At 47.7% G+C, this 20,321-nt stretch overlaps 1 protein-coding gene and 1 non-coding gene across 2 annotated transcripts in view; one reads left to right on the top strand and one right to left on the bottom strand.

The window, feature by feature from the left end:
- LOC146197378 (dorsal-ventral patterning protein Sog-like) overlaps nt 1-20,321 on the bottom strand; it is a 209,862-nt gene that overhangs the window by 126,464 nt on the left and 63,077 nt on the right. The gene's annotated exons all lie outside the window — the stretch shown is intronic.
- On the top strand, nt 7,367-7,437 carry TRNAG-CCC (transfer RNA glycine (anticodon CCC)). The gene has a single exon. It is a non-coding gene; the product is annotated as a tRNA-Gly (tRNA).

The following is a 20,321-nucleotide window of genomic DNA, read 5'->3' as shown; positions in this document are numbered from 1 at the left end:
CGAAGTGTAAGTGCGTAGTCATGTGAACCATATAGTTAGAATATAGCTCGCAACTTTTCGAAGGGTTCGCTGCGACATTAAACAAAAGAGAGGGCATTCAATCATGTAAACACTCTCCAATTCCAGTAAACGAAAACAAATATCCTAATTAGCGCAAGATACCGTTTTTCGCACACATATAAGAGACATCACAGCTTAGAGGCCCTCATATGAGGGCACGAGAACACCACAATGTATGTCCTCGCTTCAATGTGGAACTCATAGTGGCAACCTTAGCGGAAAAAGAGGATTGACCTTTCTCTCTTCATTTTTCCCATCGGAGAGGGAAACCCACTCCGTCAACAAGAGTTCGTAAATGTCATGGAGAAAAGTTCCTTTTTCTCTGATCGTTACTCATGATAAATAGGCAACGCCAGCACTAAGCACAAAAGAAAGAGAAGAAATTATATGAGGAAATAAAGGCTTCCCGTTCAACGCGATGACCTTGGCAGACCGTTCTTTAACTGCTCTTTTCCTGGCTTGCCTACGGAGTCCAGCTGCTCACTAAAAGGGTCGATAACAAAAGCACGACATCGAGCAATTTTATAAAACGCCAAATAATACGCGGGGCCGGATCCCGAAGCGAGGGGGGCTCCGAACGGAAGACGCAAAGCCCTGCGAGAGGATCCACGTCGCACAACTCATTTCGAGCTATAGCGGCGTTTACGACCGCGTATAAGCCCCATTTATGCTTTGCTTTTACTTCTAGTTTTTTTTTTTTATACCTTCCTATCCTCTTTTTTTTTCTAATAATTTTTCTTTTCTTTCCTCTCCCGCTTTTTCCGGCAGTGCCCCACTGCGCAGAGCAGTGGGTGAGCGGTCAAGGGAGAGGGAGCGAGGGTGGGGCAATAAAACGCACGCACACGTTTTCCTTTTTATTCGCCCGGCTTCCCTCCTGCGTCCCGGTTCCTTTCTCCTCCCGACGCTCCCGCCTTCCGTCTCGTGCTCCTTCTGCGCCGCAGCAAACTCGGCTAACGAGCTCGGCAAACAACGGGAGGACACGCTGGTGATCCGAGGGACGCAACAAACTGAGTGTGTGCCCCAGTGTCTCATCGACAAGGGAGGATGGAATAGGAGGATTTAGAGTGCAGCGACCCTTTTCCAGATAATCCGGTGTCCGACCACACACACAGTCAAAGCCGGAAGATACGAGGCAGAAAAGAAATCCTCCCGCCAATGAGGTAAACAGCAGGAACGTCCTCTCGCTGGAGCAGGGAGACACGACGGAGCAGTAGTGAGAATAACACAATACAGTTAGGTAGAGCACACCAAAGGTTCTCGCTCGTACAGGCAACTCAGTTTCAGCGGAAACACCATCCGCAGGGCCTGACTGCAGCTCTCGCGCAAAAATGAGCGGTCAGCGTACATTGTGCCAGAAGAACGAGAAGAAAAGCGTTTGCGGCAGCTTTGTCACAGGCTGTGAAGAAGTATGGCGTGAAGCTGAACGCTGTAGGTTTGTCTACGTTCTTCCACTGCTACCATTCATCAGCATCAGCTGCGTAGCAAAGTCTGAAGCAGGACAATAGCCTCCTCCCAAACTCTTCCCATTAGCCACCTGCGGCCCCATTATCCCTAATATCAACCGCCTTCCCGACTCCCTGCAACCTGTATTTCTTCTTTCTTGAAATCTGGTCCGTTCCCGAAACTATCGTACCAGGCCATCGGTTGTAGCCGCTTTCGATTGAATATTCGGCCTGCATTCAATCTTTTTCGATTTTAGCTGGGCCTTCACTCACTTGCGCTTCCTCTCTGACGCACTCTGGTACGTTGCCGTCCATCAACGGAATACCTAGCATTTATTTCGAATTAAATGGAAGAATGTAAACATAAATTACATTTTTCGGTATCTGAGCTGCGCTCCTATCACTCCCGATGAGACAAAACTAGGACTGAAGTAAGTGAACAGTAAACAACGCCAGAAAAGTGAATTGTGGCTAATACCTATAGCAACGGAGTAACGCCAAGCAGCTACAGCCTTTTTCTACGGGCGGATAGGATTAATGGGATGTAAGCAAAAAGCGAAAGAACCGAAAAGGAAACAAAAGGCGTAAGTACAGACGCACCAGAACTAAAATCTCACGCGGTTCGTGCTCGCTGACCGCTGAAATCGAATAGCAGCCGGCCCTATACGTAACCTGCGCTGCCCACAGCAGGGTTCCCATGGCCACGCCAGAGACTGAAACACATCGCATTCAACGCCATAACCAGCGGAAAATAGATGGCATATACCATTAATGAAGACAGAACTGAGCATGGACGAGACATACAAACCTCAGCAGTCGAGCACGACTTGCGAGATTGCGCTAATATTGTTTCCCTCCATCGAACATTACCAGGATTCTAAAATTAACATTACAACAACAACACGAATAAAAAAAAAATACAAGTTGAAAAAGAAACTGACATGAATCCATCTCCTCTTCTTTTCAATGTTTTTTTTTTTTTTTTTTTTTTTTTTTTTCAGCATTGAAGCCACAGCCAGAGAGAGCGGAACACAGGATACGAACAGCGAGCGGCAGAGGCAGCCAGTGGCAAGACCCATTTGCCGGCCGAACGACCGCCCTAATCCCCACTAGAGGGGGCCGCTAAATTCGACAACGGCATTATACGTCGCTAGTCCCGCTTCCCACGGAACCCCACTCGGCTTTCTTTCTTTTTTTCTTTTTTTCCCCGACAGCCAGGGTACGAGGCATGGATCCTCGCAGTTGGATAGAAAGCTACGCCACGGAAAGCGCGGATAGAGCACGCCGGTCGAAAAGGATTAGGCTCCGGACCGCAGAACTTGTCGGCCGAAACAAATGGTCATTCACTGAGACGGCGGGCTTTCTACATGAAGTAAACGACTTTTATTTGCACCGTAGGCTTTGCGTTTCCCGTCTACTCAAGTGTGCGCTCTGCCAAATGGGCGTCCATGCTATCCCAAAGTTTGGATATATAGAATCTGAAGCATTGGTTCGTACACCATCTTATAATCATATATGCCCTTCAAACTAGGGCACACTTGTTTCTGCAGTGTATCTAATTATTTCATGGTGCTGGCTTTATTTGTGATGTGCCAGTGCCATGACGCGTCTCGCGGACAGCCGCATCATAGAATCGTCCAGTCCGGCGTATCTCTACCGTCCCTGTCAATCACTCTGCTTGTCCATTTATTTCTTGTTTGCTTCAGTGTAGATACCTGTCCTAGAAGACACAAACTACGCCCCTAATTCAGCTGCTTACGACTTTCTGATGCTTACGATGCAACACCGGGTTTGCTTCACGGCAATGTTGGCTTCATATTACACGAAGAACACATCCTGTATCACTGCTATATTAGGGATTCCGAGTACAGCCGAAGTAAATGGATGGTACGATATGCGGTACGTTACGGTACGGTATACTATACTGTACTATACTATACTATACTATACTATACTATACTATACTATACTATACTATACTATACTATACTATACTATACTGTACTATACTATACTATACTATACTATACTATACTATACTGTGCACAGTATAGTGCAGTATAGTGTAGCGTAGCGTAGTATAGTATAGTATAGTATAGTATAGTATAGTATAATATAGTATAGTATAGTATAGTATAGTATAGTATAGTATAGTATAGTATAGTATAGTATAGTATAGTATAGTATAGTATAGTATAGTATAGTGTAGTGTAGTGTAGTCTAGTGTAGTCTAGTCTAGTCTAGTCCAGTCTAGTATAGTATAGTATAGTATAGTATAGTATAGTATAGTATAGTATAGTATAGTATAGTATAGTATAGTATAGTGTAGTGTAGTGTAGTGTAGTGTAGTGTAGTGCAGTGTAGTGTAGTATAGTATAGTATAGTATAGTATAGTATAGTATAGTATAGTATAGTATAGTATAGTATAGTATAGTATAGTATAGTATAGTATAGAGTAGTATAGTGCAGTGTAGTATAAGAGTAGTATAGTATAGTATAAGATGTCATCGCATGTGTTGGCCAGCATTGGCTTGCAGATATTAACGATCGATTCTCAACCTGCATATTCTGACATATTTTAACGTCCCGAACAATACTGTCATGTCCTTCGCGATGGCCTCCAAGCATGTTTTGTATGCCGTCCACTATACTGTAACAGTAGTAAACATTTATAGAAAATTGGCTTAGGCGGTGTAACAGTAGTAAACATTTATAGAAACTTGGCTTAGGCGGGGAGGAGCGCATAGCACGGTATATATAGCTTAACATCCCAAAGCGACATCGTCCATAAATACGCCATAGTGGAGGTTACTGGATAATTTCAACAATATGAGATTATTTAACCTGCACTGGCATCGCACAGTACACGGCAACCTTGCGTTTCACCTTCACCTAAGTAAGGCCGCCGCTGTCCGCATCAAACCCGCGTTCTTGGGATCAGCTATCGACCTCCCAACATCAAGCCACCGCGAAGGTGTTAGAGAGGCGGTCGAAAACACCCTGGAACTCTTCATTGAAGATGTGCTCCGAATTTCACATTCGACTTCTCTATGCAATGAAATGATTAATTTACTAATATATAGGAACCCGTCAAAATGCAGGACAAGTGTTCGACTAATGCAACTTCGGCGAATATTTGGTGCAAGTCGATTATTTCTTTACATGCTTAGTGCAGATGCCCTTTTCGGACTTTTACTTTCTTTTGGCGTCGTTGTCTCTCTAAACGCTGAATCAGTACACAACTAAGGCATCAATAGCGAAGTCCGTCCCATGTCACCTGTTGTATACTCTGTGTTCGAGACTTGCGCACCTCCCAGGAACACCACGGTGAACGCACTCGTGATGCGGGCTTGTCAGCACAGAGTCTCGCTATCGCTAGAAGACCACTCTTTCAAGGCGCGGTATTCCTTAACGCCCAACCCAAACTTGACCGCTCGCAGCGTCCCTCCCCTTCCCAACTGAGGTGCTTCTTATCGCCGACCTTCGTCAAAAGTGCAGACTGCGGTGAGCGCGTTAAATGGCTCCCCTCTGCCTTCTCACCGGTTATCTGGAGGAAGCCGCATGCGTCGCCTCTCTTCGCCACACCTTCCGGACCGAGATAGCTGCGCATGCCCCCTTGGCCGATGCCTTTCAAGTGCAAAGCGTCGTTTGAGAAACATTTGAGAGCACAGCAGAGACTGCGTTTGAAAAAAACGAAATCATCGCTAATGGTGTATGGCTCCTAGACGACTTTGGGAACTCCTAGGCACTTTAGTGGCTCCCAGTCGACTTTGGACACCAACTTCCGTGCTCCCTTTTGTTGCACGCTGGTTGATCGTATGTGTGACGTCATCACCTGTATGGTATGACGTCACGAACTGATGATGCCACATATCACCACTGATTGCCTTTGTTAATTATGGCAATTATTAACTAATTACTCAATTAAGTAACTCATTTACATTATTATTTATTACCGATTACTACCGTTAATGAGGTCCTCCTTTTCATCTAATTATTGTTAATTATTGTCATTAGTTACATAACTGATCATGACTTTTGACTAATGACCATGACTCTGTATTGACTAATCACTACCTTTATCAATATTGGTGACGTCACATCCGGCGACACATTTTGCGGACGCATACGATGCCGGCATCGACTGCTTTCGCCTTAATGTGCGCGGATGTCGAAAGGATGTCGCGCGCTTACAGGACGAGGAAAAACGATAAGCCGCAGCCCTCTTGTCTTCCCTATGCCAGGGTGAGGTAGAAAAGGAACACAATTTTTGACGCACCCAGAAAGAGTCGCGTTCCGTTCGAGAGCTCGCCTATTCGCTCTCGCTTCTCTCAAGAAAATTTGAGGGTCGTACGGTCCGCAATCGTGGCTCACATTGAGTATGGCCACAGGTGCATGCTGCGTCGTCCGTGAGCTGCAATCGACCTCACGGCTACATTCCACAAGAATATGCTGCGGGTAAACATGCACGACAGCAGGAAGCTTCGCGCATCGCAATGAGGAACTGATGGTCTGCTCTCAACCGAGAAGACATCGGTGAGCGCCACCGATAAGCTACAGTAAAAAAAACACTTAAAGAATATTCATAACCTCGGCATCTGAGGCCATCGGCATACCGATGCAAACCAATAAAAAGTACAAAAAGAGAGCCCTGTAATAAAAATAATTGTAATAATAAGTGTTTTTTACTTAGTCCGAAGTATGTACGTCATTTAAATATTAATGATCGTAATAGCCTTTACCGAAAGGTGCCATATTATATTCTCCGCTGAATGCCTGTTAATTCCAAAAGTGGCTTCATGGTTTAGACAAGGCAAAATATGCGAAATAATATTGAGAATCGAGCCGGAGTAACTGGGTTCGAACCTGGCCGCTAAGCCTGCTTTTTGCGAGGAGGAGCAAGAAAGAAAGAAAGAAAGAAAGAAAGAAAGAAACAAACAAAAGAAAGAAAGAAAGAAAGAAAGAAAGAAAGAAAGAAAGAAAGAAAGAAAGAAAGAAAGAAAGAAAGAAAGAAAGAAAGAAAGAAAGAAAGAAAGAAAGAAAGAAAGAAAGGAAGAAAGAAAGGAATCCTCGCATGCGCGGCAAGATGGGCGGGAAAGCGCACGTTTGCGGACACGTGCACACACGAGAAGACGAGCATCAGCCACTGCGACTGCGTCCCGTAGCCGCCGTCGGCTGCAGCAGCCGTGGTCCTCCTCCCATTTCCACGGGACACGACGACGATCACCGACGGCCGGCAGGAACATCTGTCGCCTTCGCGTCGCTGAATTCAATTTCCGGCCGGCGTCTCGGCTGTGCGTCTACGGCTGCTCTCTTCCTTCCCCCCCCCCCCCCCCCCCCCCCCTTCTCGCTTTTACTTTGGAGCAAAAGGGAGTCAGCGAAAAGCGGTCCGAGATGCTACACAGTCCGTTCCATTCGAAAGAGTTGCTGCGCGAAAAATAACGCGCAGGAGAAGATTACCAGCATCCCAGCAGGAACTGTCGCGGGAACTCGGTTTACCCCCTTCTTATTCCCTTTTCACTTCTGTGCTTGCGTGTTTATTTAGGCTTCCGAGGCAATCTGGCCACCATGCAAGCTGGCATTGTTGCTCAGCACGCTCGCTGGCGGTCCTATTTTTGCAGCACGGCCAAACAAGTGAGGGAAATGATCACGTCAGCTGTTTTGACACAAAGATACAGGTTGACCACCTTAAGAGCGGCATGTACTGGATATATAAGCATCTGCATGCGCGCGCACGCACACACGCGTGCACACTTCCAAGCATAAAAACAAACGGTGCGCGGCTTTGAAACAACACATAATAAACGTCAAAGCTGCTTTGTCGTGTCGGTATGTACAATAATTGAGACTGCCCGGCACGTCCTGCGCCGCTGGTGTAGTGGTATCATGCAAGATTCCCATTCTTGCGACCCGGGTTCGATTCCCGGGCGGCGCAGTTTTTTTTTTATAATTTTCATTCTTTTAAATAACCGGGACATGACCGTTCAGTAAACCTTTTCGTGCAGCAACTAAAAAAGAAAAGGACTTTCTATACACAACACTTGCGAAACTTGGTATATACCCTCGTTTCCGAGCCAGTTAGCACTAGAGGGAGGGGGGGGGGGGGGGGGAGCTAAACAGCAGAACGGAAACATGGGGAGGTTAACAGGCGATGTCAAGTACAGCTACCCTATACATGTGGGGAGGGAAAAAGGGGAAAAAAAAAAGGAACGAGCGGAAACGAAGTCAGTTTTTCACGGGTCCATAGGCCACAACGCACCAAATTTACAGAATGAGCCTAGCGTGATTGAACCTATCAGCTTACCTTGTCGTGTATTGACGTGAGCACCAATACACGCCTGCTATTAGAGAGCAACTGCTACCGTATACTAGCTACTGCGGTTTCTTTGCTCTTATGCATGTTCGGCAAAACGGTACGGCACTGACGTCCAGTGTGCATGAATGGTAAAACGAATCCCCAAGCCACATGTCGTCAAGCTATACTTTTTTTTTTTTTTTTTACATTTACTTATTACAAACTTTTCGCCGGTTCGGCTTTAGTGAGGAATAGCGCAGGCGCAATGTTCATAGGATCATCACCGCACTCACAAGCTGTGCAACTGAGATAACGAACTGTGATCTCTCTGATTACAGACATGTGTTGAAATTGTTCCACAGCCCTTCACTACGGCCCTTCTTTTTGTCCTCCACTTTCACTCCCGCCCCACCGTGGTGCTGCAGAGGTTATAGGCTCGACTACTGTTCCGGAGTACCCGGGTTCGGTCCGACCGCCAGCGGCTGCATTTCGATGGGGTTGAAACTAAGAGGCGTCCGTGTGCTGTGAGATGTCAGCGCATGTTAAAGATCTCCAGGTGGTTGAAATTACTCGGTCGCCCTCCACACTACGGCTCTTTTTTTTCCACTTTCTCTCCCACCTTCCTCCCCTCCTTCCCGACGCGGTTGTTGTTGTTGTTGTTATTATTATTATTATTATTATTATTATTATTATTATTATTATTATTATTATTATTATTATTATTATTATTATTATTATTATTATTATTATTATTATTATATTCACTCGCACCTTCCTCCCTTCCCTTACAGCTCGGTCAAGGTAATCACGGAAAAAGTTTAACAGATACAGCGTCTTTCTTTTGTCAACCAATTATTATTATTATTATTATTATTATTATTATTATTATTATTATTATTATTATTATTATTATTATTATTATTATTATTATTATTATTATTATTATTATTATTATTATTATTATTGATTACAGACACTGCACTGTTGACGACCGTCACGCATACGCCATTGGCAGGTTTCTCTCCAGTCAATCGCAGCATTAAAACCTTTCTTCTGTGGTCTGACCAAAATTCCGCAAAGGAAGAGAGTTTATTTCCTCCGCGCCATCAGGCGATTGCCAATTTTGCCACCGATTTCGCACGGCGGGGTGTCCAAGCGCGGAAAGACTGCGATCGCGGCATTCGTCCCGTGTCTCGCGGAACAGCGCGCGGAAAGGGGTTCGAGTGGTTGCGGCACTCTTATCTGGCCGAGGACTCTCGAAGCACGGGCTCTTTCAAAGAGGCTCCGCAAAGAAGCCGCACACTGCGAGGCATAGCAGCGTGTGTGTGCGCGTGAGCTCAAATGTCTTTTACTGAACACATTTGAAAGCGAAGCTCATTTCGCAAACTTGGCCGTCGCGGTGACGTGTCTGCGTGGCTTTGAAGTAGCGTGCCTGACCAGAGCCACCTAGAGCAAGAGCATTGGAGAGCCGATTCCTTTTCCATATTACCACTTCAGATGAGCAACCAGAGTTAGCAGCTCCTCCCACATTTCTGATGTCAAGTGGTCCTGATAAGTCGCACAAACCATCGAAGAATATTTGTCCGACCATAACTGCCAGCTAACACTTGATGGTGGTGGTAGAAACATTTTATCGCTATTGGAACAAATAGTGGGGGCGAAGCCCCCTGCATGGCACTTTGGTGCTCCCTTACTACATGGGAGGCACCCTTATTAGGCAAAAGAAAGTCCTTGAAGAGCCCCTGCATGGCACTTGAGTGCTCCCTTACTACATGGGAGACACCCTTATTATAAGGCAAAAGAAAGTCCTTGAAGAGCAATCCTCCTCATAGCATCATAGCGCCAACACCGGTACGCAACGTCCCCTTTAGCGCTTTCGAGTTAATAATATTAACCACGAGCTTGTGGAACGATGCGTGTAGGCTTTATGCAAGAATTTATGAATGTAGCGCGAATTCTTCGAAAGGAATTCAACGTTCCTTCAAACCCTAGACAATTACAATGATAACTATCTTTGGACAAAAAGTTAAAATAGCCATTCATCTCTTCTTTCACTCGAACATCTGCAGTTCATGGATCACACGCACATCTAGCTGGTCAGTTACACTCTAAATATTTTTCCTGATCTGCGTAGCAAGCGTGCGCCGGCTGTGAGAGAACATGGCCTCCGAGATCACCTCCGCGAACAGACACGCGGGGGTGATCTCGGAGGCCATGGAGAGAGTATAGTAGTACACACTGGGACGACCGCCACAGCACGCGAGAAAGCTTCATCCCGCGGCTGGCCAAGAAAGCGGAGCGATGCGCGGCTGGGGAAGGGAGGTTTTTCTCGGCGCAATCAATCGCGATCGCGGCGGCGACGTCACCTCTAAACGCTGCTCCGCCCTCGCGGTTTGGCTAAGGACGCGCCGTCGCCTCTTCCTTGTTCTGGCGCCGCCGACGGCTGCACGCATCCGTGTTCTGTTCGCCGTCGCTGGGCGCTCGCAAGCAAGGCACGCGCAGCCGGATTCATGGACAGCTGCACTTTAATTACAACACTAACGGTATAAGCGACGCCCTCCGAAACAAAGTAATTGGTTATATGAAAGGGAGCGGCAGAGCACAAGTCCCACTTATCGGTGTATACATTGCCGCACCGCAAGGCAAGGAAAATTATTGAGGAAGAAGTGCAGAAAGGGCTAAAAGAAAACAGAAAACACTGCGTGGGTTTAATTAAACATGGCTTGAACCTAGTGATAGAGCAAAAGCTGGGAGTATTCCAGCGAATGCCTCTTTAACACCCGGTTTTCAATCCGCGGTTTTTCCATAATTTTTATTTAAATTAGGTTTTGAGGAAAGGAAGGTGCCTTATACTTTGGAGTGGACGCCAAGGAATTGTGCACACCTAACCAAGCCAAGATCATGTTTGCATATTTTTGTTTTGTTTTGTTTTGTCTTCACGTCTAGCAAGGAAAGATTTGCTAGGCTTGTGAGAAGGAAAATGGGAGTGGAAGCGGAGAAAAAGACGTCCCGTAGTGGAAGGCTGCAGAGTAATTTGGCCACATCTGGGACTTAACGTGCGCGGACATCGCACAGCACACGGGCACAAAGCTTCAAAAACAACACCATTGTTCTGGGTGCTGTAGACGGGCGTCTTTAAGGCGCTCTTATGTGAACAGAACAGGGCAATCAAGCTCAGCACCCGAGCATGCTAACCACTGCGATGGTTAGCACAGGGGAAAATTTTTTATGAGGAAACGAAAGCCGCAGCATCAGTACTACTTGAGTTCTTACTTCAAATTCTCGGTGGAGTTCCCGATAAGGAGCTATTGGTCACTTCTGTTTAGAAAAAATCTGCAAATTCTATTTTGCCTATGCAGGCGCGACGCGTTCCTGTTAAACAGCGCGATCAAATATAATAATAATAGCTTCACATGAAAGGAAAGGTGCAGTATCTGTAACGTTTGCTCTGTTGACTCCTGAACCGCGCCGTAAGGGAAGAACAAAGGAAGCGGAAAGAGAGAAAGGGGTGCCGCAGTGGAAGGCTCCGGAGTAATTTCGACAACCTGGGGATCTTTAACGCGCACTCACATCAGGGGCTGGTACAGGTGGGTCACCGCCGCTTGAGGCAGGAGGCTAGCCTGGCACCGAATTTTTATCTGTTATAGGCCGTCATTGCACACGCCACCGCTGGTGGTGGACGACGGCTGTTGTTGCGGCGCGCGTCCTTCTTTCCCTCTTCCTTTTCTTTCTTCTCTATATTCTCCTCTATCTGCACGAGGCAGCGGAGGTGGCTCAGCTACAGAGCCAGTAGCAGGCCCGTGCATTTTCTTTTCCTTCTTCCTACAGCCACAACAACTCACATCACGTAGCACACGGATGCGTAGGGAAAAAGGAGGGTGGCTGGTCCTCGCCCTGATAGGGCTGGGATAGGTAGGTCACCGCCGCTTGTGGCGGGGGCTAGCCTTCCACCGAATTTTTATCTGTTGTAGGCCGCCCTGATGGGGCTGGGATAGGTAGATCACCGCCACTTCTGGAGGGCGTTAGCCTGTCACTAAATTTTTATCTGTTGTAGGCCATCATTGCACCCGCCACCGCTTCGGTGGTGGACGACGGCTGTTGCGGCGCGCGTGTTCCTCTCCCTCTTCTTTTCTTTCTTCTCTACTTTCTCTCTTCTGTCCGCACGAGGCAGCGGAGGGCCCCGCCGGGGTGGTGCAGTGGTAAGACGCCCGACTACTGTGCCGGAGTACCAGGGTTCGAACCCGACCTCGGCGGCTGCGTTTCGATGGAGGCGAAACGAAGAGGCGTCCGTGTGCTGTGCGATGTCAGCCAACACGGTGTTGTGTCAGTCTAGTCTAGGCGGTGTTGTGTCAGCGCACGTTAAAGATCCCCAGGTGGTCGAAATTACTCCGTAGCCCTCCACTACGGCTCCTCTTTCTCTCTTTCCACTTTCACTACCACCTTCCTCCCTTCCCTTACGGCGCGGTTGCGGAGTCCACAGCAAGCAAGTGAGACAGTTACCGCGCCTTTCTCTTCCTATAAAGAAATCAGAAATCAGAGGCAGCGGAGGTGGCTCAGCTACAGGGTCAGTAGCAGGCCCATGCATTTTCTTTTCCTTCTTCCTACAGCCACAACAACAACAACACAACAGCACACGGACGCCTCTGCGAAATTTCGCCTCCATCGAAACACAGCTGTCGGCGGTCGGGATCGAACACTGGTACTCCGGCACAGTAGTCATTCATCGCAACCACTGCGCCGCCGCGACAGGGATGATTGTACTTTCACGTTTTGAAACTTACATGCTATTGTTAATGTCCGGCTAAATTAAGCGCGTCCTTGAAATGATTTGAAAGTTTACTATTCAAACTTATTTACTGGTCGCATAGTTGACGTTCTGATTTCTGATGCTCGCAAACGCTATTTGAACAGTGCCAAAATAGCCATTTTACCTCAAAACACCTATTTTTAACACCTATAGCCGGTTCCCCGAAATGCAACCAGACATTGTCCTCGTGATCACCCTCCTCGCCTGCGCTGCGGCGGCAGACGCGGCCGCTCGTTCTGTTCACAGTCGTGCTTTCGTCATCTCGCTCCTTGGCCGCACAGGCTGCTCTGTGCCACGACAGTTCCCATCTCACATGTACAGCTCCCATCTCCCACATCTCTAGGAGAGCAGCCGGCTCCAGTGCGGGTGCGGACGACAGCAATTAGAGGCCCTCCGAGGCGCAGATGGCGTCACACGGTGCGGGCAAACACGTCACTGGCACGCGCCACGGGCAAGCAGCACTTTGCACGAACGCAGCGACACAGCCCCGGGTCGGCCATACGTAGCTTACGTGCGCACATACGCCCGCACACCGTGATAGGTTCGTTTTCCTGCATTGGGTCTCACTGGAAGGCGTACGGAAGCGTCGAATTTGGTAAAGAGAAGCTTAAAGACAAATCGGTGCTCTGGGCAAATACTCAGTTGACCAAGTTAAAAGCAAATACGGGACTTTCAAAACGAATCGCACAGTTCTTGCTCTTCTTGGAGCGAGCTAGTTGTGGCGATGACTGCAGATCACCATATTTATTTTTCTGGCGAGGTCCGACAAAAATAAAGAAAAAAGAAAAACTAGGAAAAGAGGAGGAGGGGGGGGGTGTCGCTCCCAGCACGTTTTCCCCTTATTCTTCCTTTATAAACGCTTTGTTTCTGGGCGTCTCAGTCGATTTCGGTACGTTTCTTTAAAAACAAAATTTGTTGAAACTCATAAGCCCGACCATGAAGACTAAAACCAGCAAACATTCGAGGCCTGCAAAACTTTCTGTATAAATATGCTGATGAAACCAGCGCGACTAAACGGATACAAAACGAAACAGACAAGACGGGGCGGAGTTGTTCTTGTTTCGTTTTTTTATGCGTACTTCGTGTCGTGGTTTAGTAGAGCTGATTTAGTCTGCATCTTGCAACCCACCAACAAGCCCGAATCAAAATTTTTATTTGCGAATCGAACAAGAGAGCAGGTGTGTGCAAGGGGAGCCAACAACCTTACGCAGGAAGGAGCTCGTGGGCTGGAGTCCCACCAGCCGCATGTGGTTGTTTTTTTTTTTTTTCTGCTTCCTAATCAATTATCTTCATGGTTACACATCTTTCGCTTTGAACAACGTCGGAAATAAAAATCTCCTACGCTTTCCTTCGTCTAGTTGGCTATTGGATTCTTTTGTATGTATCCCATAACAAGCATTTTTTCTTACATTTATTTGTTCGCTGAACGGAGCAGGTGGCAGCACGTCGCTTCAGAATCATCCTTTCGTCAAAAACGAATAGCATTCTTCCAACGGTACTGGCATGTCGGTTTACGACTCGAAATTCAGAGATTCCGTAACGAGAGCCCCCCCCCCCCCCCCCCCCCCCATCCTTTCCCCCACCTCTCTCTCTTTCTAACTTCACTATAAGTACTACTCAGCAATACGCGGCACTCGGGCGGAAAACATTGAGTGACCTAATATCCTACCCCTTCCCGACACCGAAAAAAAAATTAAAAAATAATATTAAATAAAAATAACAGACTGAAATAACGATTCAAGGCATTTAGAACCAGAGCTGAGCTGCAAAACTGCTGGAGAAAAAAAGAAACGCAGTATATAAGCCGCAGGCACGCACTAGCGTATGGGCATATAGAGAGAGAACACAGCGAAAGAGAGAGAGAGAGAGAATCCCTCTGGCAGATAGGAACCCTTTCTTCGCCGTCGTCTCCTCTTTTCCTTCACAAACCGTCTCCCCTTATTCCCCTTTCAGCATGAATTATGCCCCCTTTGCAAACTCCAAGAAATAAGCAAGAATGGCCGCAATAAAACCGACGAAGCATCGGGAACGCAACTCGAACGTGCTCGCCCAATCAGCGGGAGGAATGCGAGCAAGAGGAAAGTTGGCAGAAATACCTCCGCCCCAATACAACTTCGCGGAGTTCGCCGACTCAGCGGCGCTTTCCGCGAGCTCGAGCTGGTGCTGCTACTCGTACGATGCGCTGGTACGTCGACTTCTGCTTCGTTCGCATCCTTCCGACCTGAGGGGTGGCGTTTGTTGCTCCGCCGCCGCCACAACGCGCAAGCCCCCGCTGAAGTCTGCGCCTTATTTCCCGTTACTTTCGGCGGGACAAAAAGTGATCCTGATAACTTCCGATGCCGCTTTGCGATCCTGGAGTCCTGCGAACAACGGATCGCCCGCTGACGCAACTAACAACGGCTCTACCATGCCTACGAGAATGTTACTCGGCTCTTGTCCCGAAATTTATAACGTCTTGGTTTTTCTGCATTGATTCTTTGCTGCTGATGACACACTAAGCGGAGTGGTTCCAGTAAACGGCACGATGACTCACCAGTCTCTAAAGAGCAGATGCAGCAGAAGAGTGCGATCAAAAAAAGAAAAGAAACCGACGGATAAAAAGGGCGAGCTGGAATCTACAGACACGCTCACGGCAGAACAGGTCGAGCAGCGCTCCACGCACGAGCGACTGCCCGACTTCGCATTCTTTTCGAGAGGGAGATCCGACGGCTGCGTCGGCATAGGAATCGGGGCCCGTTCTTCGGGCACGTTCTGGCCATTCGGGGTTCTCTTTCATTCCCGTCCCATCGACCCGGTCACCGGCAGCGATGCTTTCGCGTCACTTTATTAAGGTGCCCCATCCGGCACCTTTCTCTAGGCCACCGCGCCCCGCTTTTTTTCTCGAGTTTTCACGCCTCGATTTTTTTTTTTTTTTTTTGTGCTAAGCTTCGCGCAATATAGCTCAAAGCTTTTTGAGGATGCGATATACTTCAGGCAATTGTCTTTGTAATTTTCGTAAGTTTTCACGAGTAGCAGGCGTAGAGAAGGGACATCTATAGAGCAGGATATGTTTTGAGGGAGCTCATGGTGTGAGGAGTGCAGTGAAATATATATATATATATATATATATATATATATATATATATATATATAACGCGTCGTGCACGATATTGGCGAGGAAGGGACAGATCAACCTTTACGGGCTAACTGCTTTGAAAAAATAAGTCGTCGACATTCGCGCAAACTGAAAAAAAAAAAAAAATAAATAAAAAAGAAATAAGATTGGTAGCAAAGGCAAGTCAATGCGGGTGACATTCTGTGCTATGCATACTCGGCTTTCATCCCAAATTTTGTTGTCCTCTTCCGGAGCAACAAGTCAAACCACTACTACGGTCATTGCACACATCAGCAGGGCGGCTCAAATCGCGGCAGAGGAAGAGATGAAAAAGGCAGCGGGCAAGCACTGCTGACGGCTCCGAAAAGCGTGGCTTGTTATCGTCTCATTCGCGTAGTACATTAGCTGCCCTTACATCGCCTGCGTATACCATACACAGACACCGTGCGCGCCCTACTATTCTCGGCTAATGCGCTATATACATACGCTTTCCCTCAGCGTTATCTTGTTTTTCTCTCCTCGCCGCATTTCAGACATCGCCTTAGGGCTCGCTTCCCTCACGCGCCGGTTGCATTGGTGGTCCGCTTCCGCAGGAAGGAAATTCCTTTCGCGCGCCGGCAGCGGTCAGCCTACGTCAGCAGAAGCCAGCTTAGCGCGGCGGACGCGCTGACGTCGGACTGGGCCGGAATTAGTGGTGTTGATACGCGCGGACACGGTCGGCGGCTTACCGCGAGAGAAAAGTGAAGCTTGAGACGTGCATGCTGCTCCATTGCTTATGAGGAGATATCGCACCTTGCTTTTGATGATGATGATGATCATGATGATGATAATGACCTGGGACAAAATGGCACATACCCACGGCGGGGGATTGGCCAGGGTGCATCGTAGTTTGTAAATAATTGCCGATGGGAATACTTACTTCGTCTTCCTCCACTTTGAGGAAGGAAAGGGAGGCCAATGATCGGTAGCGGTAGAAAATAAGCGGCGCAGGAAAGAAAATTTGAGTAAAGAAAACCATTTTGGTAGAAGGGGAAGAAGCTCCGTACCTTATACGTCAGCTCGGCCGTCTGGCTGCGGCCGAGATAATGGCATAGCAGCGATATGCTCACCTGCCCTCATCCACATAAGGTTCTTAACCTTGATAAACAGATTGGGGTGGACGCCTTATCATGGGACTTGATGTTAGAAGCACCGAGTTATCTCCCGTCATCATGTTGTTTCTGAGGCCCGTGGCTTTCTGCAGTGTTGCAACGATGTGCGCGGGCCGCGTGCCAAACACTCTTCTTCTCTGAGAGTGTTTTCCGCACTCAAGACCCGTTCACACTACTCCAAATTTCCGGCGAGAGAAAAGGATTATAGCTTTTTTGGCGTTGGCTGAGGTAAAAAGAGCATCCATAATCATCCAGGATTCATCGCCCTAAAGTGGCGCGTATTCAAATTGACCTGACAAACGCTTTTGATAAATAGCTACATGATTTTTTGTTTGCAAGCTCGCAGAGTGCAAACAATGTTGATGACTTGCTTTTAAAGGCGCAAGACAGTATTATTAAGCGTCAACTGCAAGAATGGTTGCTAATCAAATGAATTCAACATATTCCACTCCAATAATCAGTTCCGACTTGGCCGCCCGCTTCCGAATTTGTTGTTCAATTCATATCTTAGTCTCCTATAGCATGCCAGCATATATTAGTGACATCGAAACAACGCAGTTTCTGGATTTTCGCTATTGCCATGAGAAATTAAGATTTTGCTTTAGGCTATTGCTCTTTTCTGCTTTGATGAAAATAGTGCGCTCGGTCCCGCTTTGCTGGTGCAGTGGCTATATAGAGCACTCGACTACTCTTCCTAAGGATGCAGAATCTCATGTGTTCGAAATTTCCGGAGTCCTCCACTACGGCGTCTCTCATAGACTAGCTTTAAGACGTTAAACACCCTAAACCGAACCAACCAAAAATAGTGTGCTCGAAGTTTTCCGCATAACGCAGCAGTTTTTTGAGAGATCAGGTGCGGTTCTTAAGTTTGATTAATCAAATGGGTGTTGCCCATAGGTCACTGCGGTATATAGCCATGACATGGATGTATCAGGTAGGACTCCGAAGCCTTTCATTATTAGAGGGTTCCGTTGCATCGTTATAGCAACAGTGGGCCGCACTGGGATTCTCACATCTCGTAGGTCAGGAGACAACCCAGGCTTTGTATCTTTGGAGAATACAATTCCCTCGCACACAAGTTTGCAACATCTTATTGGAAAGGAATTTATTTTGGCGCAGTCACATCATTACATTGGATGAATTCCTTAGGGTGGGAAGGAACATTCACCGAGTAACAATTCCAGAATACCTAATTATAATTCATGACTGAGGCATTTGCTGCAATTAATTTTTTCGATGACATGCATCGTCTAGACTTTTGCTGCCAATAGCTCGTCGTTAGATGCCGCGTGAATGTGGTTTCGGCGAATGGCTACTTTTTCCGCCATCTTGAAAGTTTTGTTGTTTCTGTGCGACTTTAAAACACGTGCAAACATACTTTTCGTTATTTTAACTGTTGCGGCGCCAATCTGTCGTACATACTGGAGAAAGGTAAACTCTGAAGAGGCGAACGAAACCCGTTTTTCCCCTTTATTTGATTTTGTTTTTACATTTTCGGCTCGAGTGTCCTATTTTTCGAGCCACCGCGCTGACCTGAGCGGAAGCAGCCGTGCCCTAAACCCACGCCAGTGCTTTGCAACCCAAAAACTGACTAAACCTAACGCAAGCGCGGCGGCCAGAGAATCAACACAGCTGGTAAACAAACGCGTGCAACCCCGCATTCTGCAGCGCCTGCTGGTCGTTGACCTTGGCGCACACACTGGAAGCAACGCGCACAGCAGAGGACCGCCACCGCCGCTGCTGTCTGGGGACGATGGAGGAGGAGGAGCGGCAGCCAGCGACGCCAGCTTTTGGCACCCCAAATAAGAGCCGCGGCTCTTTTGGCTGTAGGCTCCGGACTTCTCTCGTCGGCCGCGTAAAAACAACCTTCTCAGCTTCTTCTATTTCTACAGACTGCCTTCTCCTACAGCTGCTTACCCGCCGCTTTCTCATCTTCCCTTCTCTCCCCAATTTCCTCCATTCCACAACAGGGGCAGATAGATAAAAGAAGATGGGAGCACAAAACCGGAACCCGGGTCAGAGGAGTGGAGCCTTTGAGCGGTAGCCGGTGAGAGAAATAGAGAAACCGGGGCAGAAGCGACGACATGTTGTGGGTGAAACAGGAACAACGGCATTTCATCGAGATACGAAGAAAAAAAAAACGCGACACGCAGACTCACACTCCGCAGGGACACCTTGTAGAAAACAAGGGTGTTTCCTCCGCCAACAGCGCTTTCTTCGAACGTGCGCAGAATTAGAGAGGAAGAAAGACTCTGCGCTTACGCTTCCTGATTAGGGCATTTGACCAGCGCAGCGAACATCCTGACGTCCGTTCCGAACCTTTATTCCCCGGCAGACAATCGGGAGCAATGTCGGGGGGGGGGGGGGGGGGGGGGGAAGGGGCAGGAGAAGGAAGGGGGGTTATGCATGTCCCGGCCTGTATATGTTCCATTTTTTTTCTCCTTAGCACTCGCGGAATCTGAAAAAAAAGCCACATATGCACGAACAAGCCATCTTGCAACAAACCAGTCACAGGTGTAGAAAGCAGGCTGCACGGCGGAACGCTCAGTCGTGGGGAAAAGGGGGTTTTCGACGCGCGTCACCTTGTATGCAGCGAATGCTTGGCGTTAAGGTCAGACCTCTCTCCAACCTTCTTTCTCTCCTCAAATCCGCTCTTCGGGCAGGGTAGCAAGTAAGCGGATTTTTAAGGTAGGCAAATCCTTCGCTTCCTTTCTCTTTATTTCGTTTTCAGGAAAGGGCTCTTTCAGTAAAGGGCCTCTCTCTCTCTCTCTCTCTCTCTCTCTCTCTCTCTCTCTCTCTCTCTCTCTCTCTCTCTCTCTCTCTCTTAAGGTGAGAAAGGATTAAGTGTTGGAAGCCCTAGTGGACACAGCACCCCACAGTAAAATAACGCATATTCCAGTTTTGATGTTTTTCTTCTAATCCAACAAGCTTTGCGCCCACTGCGTCAACGCCCCTTGACTCCGCAGAGTAACAAAAAAAAAAAAAAAATTCCGTTCGCAGCGATTTTTTCTACGCTGTTCCCACCGCAGAACATTCCTGGCGTACAAGACGCACTCACACACGCAGGCGTCAATATTTTCTTCTTGCCACACTACATGTCTGATAACGATAAAGCGATAACCGCACGAAGCGACAACCCTTGGCGATTCGTCGTGCGAAGACGACGCCTGTCGTTGCCGCTGGAGCACATCGCACGGAGCGACGGGATCGGCGACACAGCGGTCCGTTATCAGCATTGCTCTGTTACCGGCGCCTCGTCGTTCGATCAAGTGGAGTATAGAGTTACGCTAATATCCCGTTCCTAACACTAGACAGCATGAAGTACGATAAAACGCCGATGAAATTTCTTGTAACGAGCATCACGTTCCTAAGGGCACAGCGAGAGGTGCATCGTGCGCTACACTGTGATGCATGCTTGCATTGCAAGTAGTGACTTTCTCCCGCTCCTTTCGAACGTTAACAATACTTGGCC

The sequence above is a fragment of the Amblyomma maculatum genome, chromosome 3 (genome assembly GCF_055883805.1).
Source record: "Amblyomma maculatum isolate TAMU_Amacu chromosome 3, ASM5588380v1, whole genome shotgun sequence".
NCBI lineage: Eukaryota > Metazoa > Arthropoda > Arachnida > Ixodida > Ixodidae > Amblyomma > Amblyomma maculatum.
This window is presented reverse-complemented; position numbering and strand designations above follow the sequence as displayed.